Below are 12,940 nucleotides of genomic sequence, written 5' to 3' on the forward strand. Positions count from 1 at the left end.
GGTGGTAGTGAGCGATGAAAATGGATTTTCTTTACGTATTAAGGTATGAGGAGTATGAAAATAACATTCGATTAAATTGGGATCATATATATATATATATTATACATTTAAAATAAAAAATAATTAAACATTTTATACTCTCCTTACCAGAAAAAAAGACGTGATTTCTCGAGATCTTTTGGTTTATTTCAAACCATCATCAGGGAATAAAAAAAAATATGATAAGTCAAAAATTAAAATAGTTACACAGTTATGACAGTTTGAATGTCAGAAATATACTGTTTATTATTGTTGTAACATTATACTTTTAACTTGTACTCTTTTTGTATTATACTTTTGATATTCAAACAGTCATGACTGTGTAATTGTTTTAATTTTTTTACTTATTATATTAATTTTATCTCCTGATAATGGTTTGAAATAAACCGAAACATCTCGAGAAATCACATCGTTTTTGCTGGTAAGGCGGATACTTTTTATTCTATTAAAGATTATCAACGGAAACCATGTTTAAGAAATTTACATATATATGTATGTATTTATTTATTTATTATAGGTCTGTGTTTAAAATGTTGTGGTTCGAAAATCTCCAAAACTACTAGATCAATTTAATTGAAATTTAGATATACTGTAGTAGTGTATCTAAAGTTAAGCTTGTGACAATTTCATGAAAATTGTAACTTCAGTTACGCTCTATTTCAGATTGAAAAAATTTTCGCGTGGAAAGTTAGAAGTGAGGTTCGTTATGATACTGCTAGTTGGAACGTTGTTGTTTCTTTACCTGCGTTACCTATTTTTACCAATATTATTCAGCGTATTCAGGAGCGTTACCTACTTTAAAGACCATGATGACTGATATATGTGTTTTTTATTTAAGGGTTATGTTGACTGTATAGGGGCGTATTTTTCCTACGTGCTCATCTAGTGAGTCTTATTGGTAAGCGAGTTGATACTTTTTGAAAAGGAAACAAATTAAAATAACGAAAAGTTAAAATTTTCGCCGGGAGAGTAAAAAGGATCACAAACAATCGTCTTCTTGCTTTATCGCTGTTTTGATCTTAAATGGATCCGAAAATGTTTTCATAAGTTAAATTAAATATTTTATTTTTTTATTATTATTTTTTGTAGTTACTTTATTATAAATTAAAATAGGTCTGATATTACGAAATACTAACAACTTACAAGTTTCATTTAAGTGTCATTAAGAGATTTATAATAAAACTACTACTAATTATATAATTGTATGTGTGAAATTATAGCTGGAATGACTACAGGGGGAGGTGTGGTAATCATGTCAGAAATGGGGTATCGAGTTTTTTTTTACAAATCTTTACGTTGTAGAGTTCAGCTAATTCATATGGCAATAAACATGTGTGCGCACGTATTTACGTATGTGCGTCGCACTGCTTTTGGCCTTATATATATATATATATATATCAGGATTGACCAAATCAATTTTCTTTAAATTTGAGTCAAATATTTCTATATTTACGGCATTTATCATATTATTATTATTATTTTTTAATTCGTTAAAAGGGTGGATATATCGTAGATAAACGAATTTCGATTTTTTTCAGAGGCATTTTAGAAAAAAACTTTATTAAAAAAAATTTGTTACCTACAGTGGATATAATTAAGAAAAAAATTTAAAACAACCTCCACCTCTTAGAATTGCAATTTATGTTTTTTGTTCTTTTGCTCTATACCTTCGGTTTAAATATTCTTCAAACATTGTTTAAAAGTTTATACTTCATATATAGAGCTATCAAGTAATGTCTTCAATGTTCTTAAATTATAGACCTCAGACCTAAAATGGAGAAAAAACTCATAAAATTTATACTTTATTTTTTCAATATTTTTAAACAATTTTCTTTTAATACATTTTTTTTTGTTACGGATCGCTTCGTTATAAATAAATTTTTCCTAAATTTTGGCCAAAGAGTAAGGAAGCCTCTAAAATCAAACAACTTTTTATTAAAAATTTGGCAATTTTGATGGTTAAATCTTATTTTGGTAATTGTGATTTGATTGGCGTAGCCGGGAAAGTCATGCAATACTTTGTCAGTTTTTTTAACTGTGTTCTAGATAAAGTCGTAAAAGAATGGAGGAAAAGATTGAAACTAAATGAAGTACAAAACAAGATTAAGTTACAAAATGAATAATCTTCAAATAGATTGTTTTATTTTAACGGACGATCTGGCAATAATCGCAAACAATTTTACAATAGAACAAATTAAAATAAGAAAGTTTAGAAAAACGGGATTACAAATCTCATACGAAAAAATAGAATGTGTGACAAATATTAAAAATACGAGTAAACCGAAATCTCTAAAACCAAACTGTAGTAAAATTAAAATAATAGAAAGAGATAATATATTGCAGAAATAATACAATATAATAAGGCTGTGGGAAAATCCATTTCATAAATAAAAACAAATAAAATTGAACAGCCTATCAACTAACAAAAAAAAAAATTATAATAAAAGATCTCTTTCTTGTAAATTAAAATTTAGATACTGTAACGCAGCCATTAAACCAGAATGCTTATGTTCTGCAAAAACGATGATACAGTTAAAACAATGAGACTGGAAAAAATAAACTGAAAAAGAAAGGACAATTTTAAGAAAGATTTTAGGACCTGTAAAAATATTCAAAACATTGAAAATAAAATGAAAAACTTACCAGAAATTAAAAAAAAAATAATGGACTCTGTATAAAAAAATAAGATTAGGTTACTTATTACTTACTACAAAATAATGGAGGACAAGAGATTTAAAAAAACAATACAATCTTTAATCATATTTCTAAATTAGAGACTGAAAATAACTAATTTCAAGAAATCGAAAAAGATGTAGGAGAATTAAATATTAATGAAGAGAAATTTTTGGATCGAAATACTCTGAGAAATAAAGTAAAAGATTTCATGAGTTTTCAGGAAAATCAAGAGGGAAAAGGGAAGAAAATTTTTCAAAGAAAAGAGACGAAGATGATCAAAAATGAGAGAGTATTAACAGAAAAGAAACAAGGTTGTTTTTTTTTAATGCGACCCCATAGATGGTCGAACCGAACACACACACACACACACACACACACACACACACAAACATGTATTTATTATTATGCATTACTTCTTAAAATAACAATAAGTAATTAAATTAGAAATCAAAGAATATTGTTGAAAGACATTACGGATAAAAAATTTCAGTGGTGTATGTCTTAGTAGAAGCTAGTGTACAGTGTACCAGTGTCGACAGTTAAATATAAACTATTTTTGTTCACAAACCGCCGGATTTTGCTTGACTTTGCCTCCTGTTATGTTAGTATGTACTACTTGTCCACGTGGTCAGATAATGAAAGTTATGGCCCGCCCTAGTCGAGTTGGAAAGCACTAGTTTATTACAATAACGTTTTAAATGAATAGTCAGTCAGTGGTTAGTAACTGTTTCATAAACTAATGTTTTTTTTTTTTGATCGAGTTAAAAAAAAAAGTTCAAGTAGTTGTCTGTATGTATACTTTACCAAAGTGTGCTATAAACCTTCCGTTATGCATCAGTATAAACATTTTAATGATCTGCGGTTTTGTGGTTCGGTTTTAAAAAAATATAATTTTTTTTTTAAAGAAAGAAGATTCTTTTTTTTATAGCCCTTAAAAAAAGATATTTATTTTATGACTGAAAATATAAGCTACATACATCTATTTTTCTGAAGACAGCTTATTGTTTTTTTATTTTTATTTTAATGTCATGATGTTCATAATAAATAAATTTTATTCTGTTTTTGTAAGGTTTTATCTGCGTTTTTCAGTAAGATTTATAAAAGTTTAAAAAAAAAAAACCAAAGTGAATTTGAAGTTCATTGTCGCTATAAATTTTATCTTATTTTCGGCTCAGGGCCAATAGCAAACTGTCGGCGTCTGCTTCTTTATATTATTGTTATAGTGTTGCATGTAGGCCAAAGGATGAACCCATCTATTTGTAGCCGTGAGAATTTCTATCAAGAAGTTAAATGTTAATGAAAGAGATGTCATTCTTCAAAGAAATCGCATCGTTTGTGAAATTTCATATTTTATATGCCCAAGTCATGTTTAATCTCACAGAACTTCTTGGTTATATGCAATAAATATATTAAAATACCATACATTACTTATTAACATAAAAAAAATTATATAATATGCACAAAAAATAAATAAACAATTTTAAGTATACTTTTGCATAGATTTAATTAATTTAAAAATGTAAAATTAAATTTCTTAGAAATATAAACGAGCACGCGCGCGCATGTGCATGTGTGGGCGCGCGCGTAAACGAATCATAAATAATTAAGAAGGAATTTTTTTATTAATTTCAGCAATAATTGCGGTATTTATAGTAAAATAATAAATCAGTTATAAACCTTTTTCTCTCTTTTTTTTTAAATTTCAAAAAAGAAGAGACATTTTCAGTTGGACCCATATGCATTATTATTTTTCGGGCAATAGCTTTAGTGTTATTGGAGGAGTATAACTATAAAGGGAAAGTACAGCAATCGGCTAACATTTTGGGTACCAGGATTTTTCAAAAATCCTGGTGCGTGGTTTATTTTTGTAGGGAGAAGATCTAGTTTTTTTGTTTGTTTTTTAAATATGTATTTCTCTTTTTAAATGAATGTTTTAGTAATTTTAAAGCTCATTAAAAATCTTTATTTTATTCTCCCAATGATGTGTTCATCACCACGAAAGCACCCACCTGTTAAATGTCTAAAAACAATATTTATTAAGTGCTGTGTCATATATATTAACAGTATTCTTAACGTTTATATTCCCCAATGTTAGTCTAATTTTTAAATGTACGTCTGAAATTCTAAATTATAGGGAAAAAATAATTTTTGGTTTGCTACAAAAATAAAAGAAATAACTATTTCTGGTTTTCGTTGACAGATGTTATAATTTTATTGATTTTATTAACTTCTCTGTTTATGTTGTTACATCTGCATCTTTGAGTTATCCCTTTAATTTATTTTACTTTGCCGGCATCATAGGTTTACAGCTCTGCTGCAAGAAGAAAGTATGATAATCAGTTAAAATATTAGGTATGAATTTTATGTTGTATTTATCGACGTTTCATGACTTATGGAACCCCCAAAAATTAGAAAAAGTGGAAGCTAATATTCGTACGAACGTATGCACGTGTGTTGGCGTTTTTGAAGTTAAATAACTTTTGATTGTATTAACCGATTTTGATGAAATTTAGTACAGAGGACTTGTGTATATCGAGCAATATGTTAAAAGTTTGAGTCAGTATTTCGAAGGATTTGGTAGGTGGTTTCTTTGTGATCAATTTTCTCAAAATTTTGTTAACATATTTCCAGTTTATATTAAGCTCAGTACATACGTATTTGCTTATCTTACCATTTTAAATATTTTGCCCGCAAATTCTCTCCCTTCCCAAAAATCTAAAAAAAAGCTATCTTTTATTTATTGTATATCTTTTAACCGAATTTTTTTGTCTTCCTAGGCATAGCAGTACTGCAAACGACTAGAAAAAAATAAATACTTCGTGGGCAATATTGGGAGTAGGGGAGCCTATCAAAGTTTAAATATCTTGATTTTTTAAATTTATAAAAAATCTCATCTTGGTTTTTTTTTTATACTTTTCTGATAATATTACAACAAAATTTCTTCAACCTCATCGTTAAAAAGGAAATCTTAAATAACTTTATATTGTTTGTACATTTTTTGTGGAATTTTTTTTAGTTTCTTCTAACATAGTAAACGCAGAAAAATCAAACAAAATCTTGGAAGGGGATTTTGGGAGTGGGGGAGCAGAAAAAAGGAAAAATATAGATTTTTAATCATTTTTCATGTATCATATTTTCTACTATATAAGAATAAATAACCAATCCAAAAAAGTATAACAACTTTGTTAGCTTTTTTTTTATATTTTGTTTTTATTCTTTTGTTTGTTATTTTGCTAAAAATCTTTTTTTATATTCTCAGTTTTAAAATATTTTAATTTCATACATTATTAAACCATATAATTAATATCATTTATAACAGTGCTCTTTAAATTCAATTATTCTTTGGTGAAAACTTCGGTGACCTTTAAAAAGCAAATTAAACGCTACTTTAGCTGCTGACATTTTAGTTTTAATGTATATACCCTTTCATTTATAGAATTCTATTTATTGAAGGGCTCCAGGAGTCTCAAAGCCATCAAGCTTTAGAAATTCAATTCTATTTAATTTTTTCTGATACATAAATTTCTTTTAACTTATCCTTTACGTTCACTAAATTGTATAGTATTTCAGGAGAAAAATTATATTTTTAATTTGTTGGTAGTTTCTTAAAACAGTTCTACCAATATTGAATACAAGTTATTACAACCTGCAGTGAGTGACCATAAGTGTTTGAAAGATATATTGATAATAATTAGTTTTAAAAATACAAATTATTTCTTTATTCAGAATACTTTTTACTTTTCTTCCGATTGCTATAGCAGAACTAACAGTTATAGAAGGTAAAGTATGATAATCGGTCCAATTTGAGCTTATGTGGTTTTCACCGGATCTTTACGTTTGGACATCTAAGGAACCAAAAACCGGATGGTAATTTTCCGGATCTTCGTATGTACGTGCGTGTATGTTTCAGGATGTTGGCGTATAAATCATTTTATATCTCCTCCAGAACTACTCGACTGATTTTGATCAAACTTGGTCAAATTACTTCTATATATGGGGCCATTGATGCCATTAAATTTTCAATTTAAAAGGTCGAGAGGATGAGGCTGTACAGCAAAGTCACCCTCAGTATCTCCAGATTTTGTCTAATTAAGATTTTATTTTTCTTAGGCACATTTTTTAATTAAAAAATAATAATATTTCCAAAAAAACCTTTTGCCAAATTGCACCCCCATCCCAAAAATGCTCTAAATAAACTAGCGGATAAGTGGGTACAGTGTGTTATTAGTACGCTCTCTCACCACAAGGAGCGCTAGTGTAGCACTGACGTACAGCTGCTGTAGTCGTCTTTCTATCTTTTTCTGTTTAGCCTCCGGCACCATTTGTCTTGTAACGTCACAGGTGAGCGGTACAATTAAATAAATGAATAATATTTAAAGTGTAAAAAAGTATGTAAAGTGGCCGCTAGTACAGCTTTACCCGAGCGAATGAAGTACGGTATGCGCGCGCAATTTAGTTAAATAAAAGTTAACTAACTAAATAAAAAATATTATATTTAAATAAAATGATAAATATTTTTAATTAAGTTGTGTGTGTAAGCCGTGCATCGAAAAACAACCCAAAGTTGTAGGACTTTCCTACAACTATGTTGTCAGCTTTTTGATTATCTATTAATAAATTTGACAAAATAATTTTTATTATAATCAGAACTATTGCTGTTGATTGTTAAGATAATGTAAACTGTTGTTTCGCTACAGTAAGAGGTACTCATTTGTTGCTTTATACTATAAGTTGAAGCCTTTTTTATCGCTGGAAAACATTAAACATGTGAGGTACAAGTAGGACTAGCTAGATATTTTTCTCTAAGAGTAATGATGTTTGCTGTATAGCCAGTTCTTATAGTGAACAAAGTAGTGTCAGTTTTAGTATATTTCAGATAGATTTGAATTTAGCTAGCGTAAATAGTTATTTGTAATTCAATGGCTGCCATGCTGATGTGTAACAGTATATTCAACTCGACGAAAAATATCCGCGCGATATTACTTTTTTCTTACTTCTCGTAATAAGCTGATACGGTATTTTATTCTTAAAAATTATCGTAATGTTTTTGGGAGTTAGTTGTTTTCATTTAGGATCGCTTATAACTGTTATGATTATGACGGCTAACGATCGTGTACATAAACAATCATTGTGTTTTCTTAAAAACGAAAGGCACACTGGCCGTTATCGCATAGTTTGAAGGTGTTCAGTTTCTTTTTGATGATCATAAATACATAATAACTACTGGTTTTAATTTAAGTCGTATAAATAAAATTTTTTAGCACAAACTAAACTATATTAAGAAGTTAGTATATTAATAATGAACGAGTAAATTAATGAGACGGTCAATGAAACATTTACGAAAGAATACGCTGAGGTTTATTTTAGCTTATTTGGGTTAAAATACCAGATAATCCAAAAATAAACAGGATTAAAGTACTTTGATAAGTTACGAAAAATTTTAGAACTGAAAGAAATATATATATTTTTTTAATTTTGTGGATCCTTAATACAATACGATCTCTCTGCTATAACACGGCCATACGGAGATAACTGTTATACCCGCGTTATTTCTACGGTAAAGTGATAAAGGAAAAAAACCGTGCCAGTTGAATTAATATTGTAACGCAATTAAAATATTACCGAATGTTTAGTTAAAAGATGTTACACATTTTTAATACCTTTCTAGAATTAGTTATTTATTCTTATATACTGGAAAACTGATGATATATAAAAATAAACCAAAAAAAGTTTTAATATATTCAGGAATATATATTTTTAAAATTTGATTAGGTCTGCCTTCCTCAATATTGCTCCTAAAGTATTTTTTTTTTTTTTTTTGTTGAAGTTATTACATTACTACTATGCCTAGGAATACAAAAAAATTGGTTAAAAATATGCAATAAATGAAAAGATACCTTTTTCGATGTTTTTTTGTGAAGAGGGGTAATTTTGGGGCGAAACAAAAAAAATTTAAGCATGTAAACATGTGTTGAAGTTAATTAAAATAGGATTATATTTGCAAAATCTAGAGTAAATTGATCCCAAAAAATTATCCACCCCAACCTTTTGAGATATTGACTCCAAAATTTTACCAACAAATTGCCTTAAACACACGAGTCCAATTTCATAAAAATCAGTTGATACAGTCAAAAGTTATTAACCTTCAAATACGCCCCTCATAAACGTGAGGGGGTAATGTTCGTACATGCTACGTACGAACATTACCCCCTCACAATTTTTGTTTGGTTTTTTGGGTCCCTGAAATTATCGAAAAATGCAAAAAAGTTACCTTTTTTTTTTATTTATTACCGAACTTTTATTGTTGCAGCGTAGTTTTAGAGGTAGAATTCCAGGAAAGTAAAATGAGAATTTTATGGAATAAAATAAAATTTAACAAAAATAAAAACGTGGTACTAAGTATGCATTGTACAGTATTTAATTTTTTTGTAGCTAAATTTCATTTTCAAATTTTTTTGTAGCGGTAAACTACGATAATTTAACCACTTTTCAAAGTACCTGATTGAAAATTCAGAATTGTAGTAACTGATTTCAATTCAAAATACCGTAAAGTAATTTACTGTATTACATAATTAGAACACATTATTGCATCAACAAAAAAAAATCTGAATGTATATAACTTAAAGTATATATTTATAAGACATTTATTTGAAAAATTAGGAAGTTATTTTTATTTGCTTGGAGTATATACGTTTTTACATTTATCTGTAATTTTACAGATGTAAATGTATTAGAGTATTTATTTATTCTGTTCAGCTTATTACTAAATAAAATTACGTAGTCAATTATTACGTAGTTAAAATGCATTTCTACAAACCTACTCAAAAGTAAATAGAGTTTTTTAATATTTGATAACTTTTTTTTTTGGAGACATTCTTCTATTCGCGTTATATTGAATCGTTATAACGGAATCGTACAGTATTTTGCAATATATAATTAATTTTGATTTAAAAGATTTATATCTGTTTAATGTTATTTAATCACAAAAAAAGAAATCTTTCTCAAAAGAGCGCGCGCGCTTGTGTTTGAGTGTGTATATATTTATGTAGTGAAAGAGAGAAATTACGTCTGGTCACCATCACACTAACATTTTACATGTTGTCAAATGCTGCGGGTTTTCAAATTAGGGTTGGCCGGCGGCCGCTACTGATTTTCGACCCTAGACCATCGACTCATTGATTGACTGTTAACTGCTCAATCTCTTTTTGTCTCTTGTACGTCCCTTCTGACTCTTTCCACTTATCGTTTTTATGATGTTATCCATATACCCTGTTCAGTGGGCGTTCACATCTCTTCATCGTAATCCCTTGATACTTATAAGGGTACGGATGATAAATGTGCTTGTCGTTTTGATGTAGTTTTTAAAAGTAACGACCTCTTTATTGTTTATTTACATCTAATATTGAAAATGCTTGTAGTTTAAATATCTGTATTATTGCTACCATCCTCAGTTTTCGTTACGGTCTATTTGGTATTTTATTGTTATTTTTGTCTCAGTTGTATCTTAAATTTTGTAAATAAATGAAAAACTTTCGAAATAAATCCGAATGTTTTTTTTTTTTTTTTAAGTTAAAAAAACCAAAATTATGTGCTTTTTATTAAATAAAAAAAATATATATATATATATTTTTTTTTTTATTAGTTTTTTATTGAAAAATCACAAAATAGCAAATAGCGGCAAAATGAAGTGGGGTAAGGAATTTGACTTTTCGAAGAAAAGTACGATATTACTTTCGGTCGCATGGATTGAGGGGGGGGGGTTGAAATGAGTTTTCTTTACATTTTAAGGAGTACGAAAAAACAATTCACTTACATTGGGGTTTCCAAATATATATATAGTTCTACATATAACATTTTGCAGCTCGAAAATCTCCAAAACTGTGGATCAATTTCATTGAAATTCAGATATGTTAAATAGTGTATTTGAAGTTGTACATGTGAAAATTTTATGAAGATAGGTTTTTTCCTGTTTGGCCTCCGGGAATCACCATCAGATATTTCTTCAGAGGATGAATGATGATGATATGTATGAGTGTAAGTAAAGTGTAGTTTTCTAGTCTCAGGTCGACCATTTCTGAGATGTGTGATTAATTGAAACTCAAAACCTCAACCACCAAATAACACCGGTATCTACATACAAGTATTTAAATCCGTATAAAAGTATTTTACTACCTTTACTAGTATTTAAACGTTGGAATTCTCGACTTCGAAATCAGCTGATTTGTGAAGACGCGTTTACCACTAAAGCAAATAAAAAATTTGAGCGGGGCATGTTAGAACCGTGATTCGTTATGATGCTGCAAATTTGAACGTTGACGTTTCCTTATCTTCGGTATCTATTGTTAGCAATATTGTTATTTTTTAATTTTAATTTTTTATTGTAGTGCGTTTTTGCCGAGTAATTGTTTTTTATGGATCCAAAAATTTATTTTTGTAAAATTTTAGATTAGATTGGGCTGATACATTTTCAAAAGGAAACAAAATAAAATATCGAAAACTCGGTCTTCTTGCGCAGAATTGCGAAAGGAGTTTTTTGGTTATATTAATGTTCTGAATCAGTTGATGTAATGAATCAGTATGTTTTAAGTTTAACCAAAATCTTCCCGGAACCCTGTCGTAGGAAAAAGTATGTAAGTACCATGATGTCTCTTGTCCGATCGGTTCAAAAGTAAGACCAAAGCTGTGGTACATACAATCAAATATTTGTTCGAAATTTCAAATTTTATTGATATACAGTTAACTATGTATAGAAATATATAGTATACGATATACATATTATATATTACTATATATATGAGATATTAAACAAAATAAGGTCAACAAACATACATAGGTATGTACATACCTTCCGGAAATTGTTTTGAGTATTTTTGGAATAAAGGAGTCTTCAAACATCAACTTTGGAGAAATCTTACATCCAAAAATTTTTCAAAATTCAGTACTTTATGGATATACTATAGCAAAATCAATAAAATTATAATTTGGAAAGTAAATTATATTCCCTACAACATAAAAATAAAAACAAATGTAAGGTCATATTCGTTAAACATTTTTAGTAAACGACTTATTTGGCTGAGTATTTTATTCCAGGTAATATGAACCTTATAGAAATTCAGATACTGATTTTTTGAAACACAAATTGATTTTAATACTTTTAAGTATCTCAGCCTTTCTGCCGGAGGTCCCGGGTTCGAATCCCGGTCAGGTATGGCATTTTCACACATGCTATAAATCATTCATCTCATCCTCTGAAGCATACCTAACGGTGGACTCGGAGGTTAAACAAAAAAAAAAATAAATAAATAAATACCTGTAAGTTATTTTTATTTTTAATGCATCAGAATATTTTTTTACAAAAAGCTTTAAAATTACTACGTATATGATGGTATATATTTTTAATGTTTTCTAAAAAACAACAATCTGATTTCACTTAAATATAGTTGTCCAATTTTTTCCTCATTTTTTTATCCTATTAATAATAACGTTTATTTTATAATAATTTGATTAAAAATCATTTAAGTTTAAAATTGTTGTGTAAACAAAAATCATAACATTTCCGGTCAAAAAAAAAAAAAATTATTTAGCTGAGTGGACCCCAAAATTTCTAGAAATTTGTTCATATTAAAAAATAATAATAATTTAAACAGGAAAAGGAAGTCATAAATTTTCAATACCATAATATTGTAGAGATGTTATGTTGAGGTAACAAATAATTTCTTAGCGTTTATCTTTAGAGAATGCCGTTAACGTTGATTACAGGACAAAAATAATTTTTATTCGATTACAGTATTTCATTGAATTCATTTTTATCAATTACTACCGTCTACTCATTCATGAATTCCTCCCACTTCTCATTACGTGCAGCTACTATTCTTTATCATTTAATCATTTATCTTGTGTAATTTTAAATTTGCTCACTTCCTTAGGTAAAAGTTATTTGTTTTTTTTTTTGCCTTAATTAATTAGAATAGTTTTTATTAATGATATTTGAATAAATACGTTATATTTTAAGTTAAACATTTAATATTTAAATGTCCATTTTATTTTTGATATTACAATCTTTTAAAGAGAATTATTCCTAACTTATACATTACTAATATAGTAGATAGATAACATATTTTTATATACGCTACTTAATATTATGTATTTATTATTATACTTGTAACAGAATATTTAAAAAAATAAAATCCTTCCTTTACGGTTTATGTACATTTTTTAAAATTTA

The 12,940-nt window shown here is 28.0% G+C and overlaps 1 protein-coding gene across 1 annotated transcript in view; it reads left to right on the forward strand.

Moving 5' to 3' along the window:
- The window catches only part of sev (receptor protein-tyrosine kinase sevenless), a 216,215-nt gene that overhangs the window by 49,017 nt on the left and 154,258 nt on the right, over window positions 1-12,940 (forward strand). The window lies entirely within an intron of this gene.

Source organism: Lycorma delicatula, chromosome 7, assembly GCF_047948215.1.
Source record: "Lycorma delicatula isolate Av1 chromosome 7, ASM4794821v1, whole genome shotgun sequence".
Lineage (NCBI taxonomy): Eukaryota > Metazoa > Arthropoda > Insecta > Hemiptera > Fulgoridae > Lycorma > Lycorma delicatula.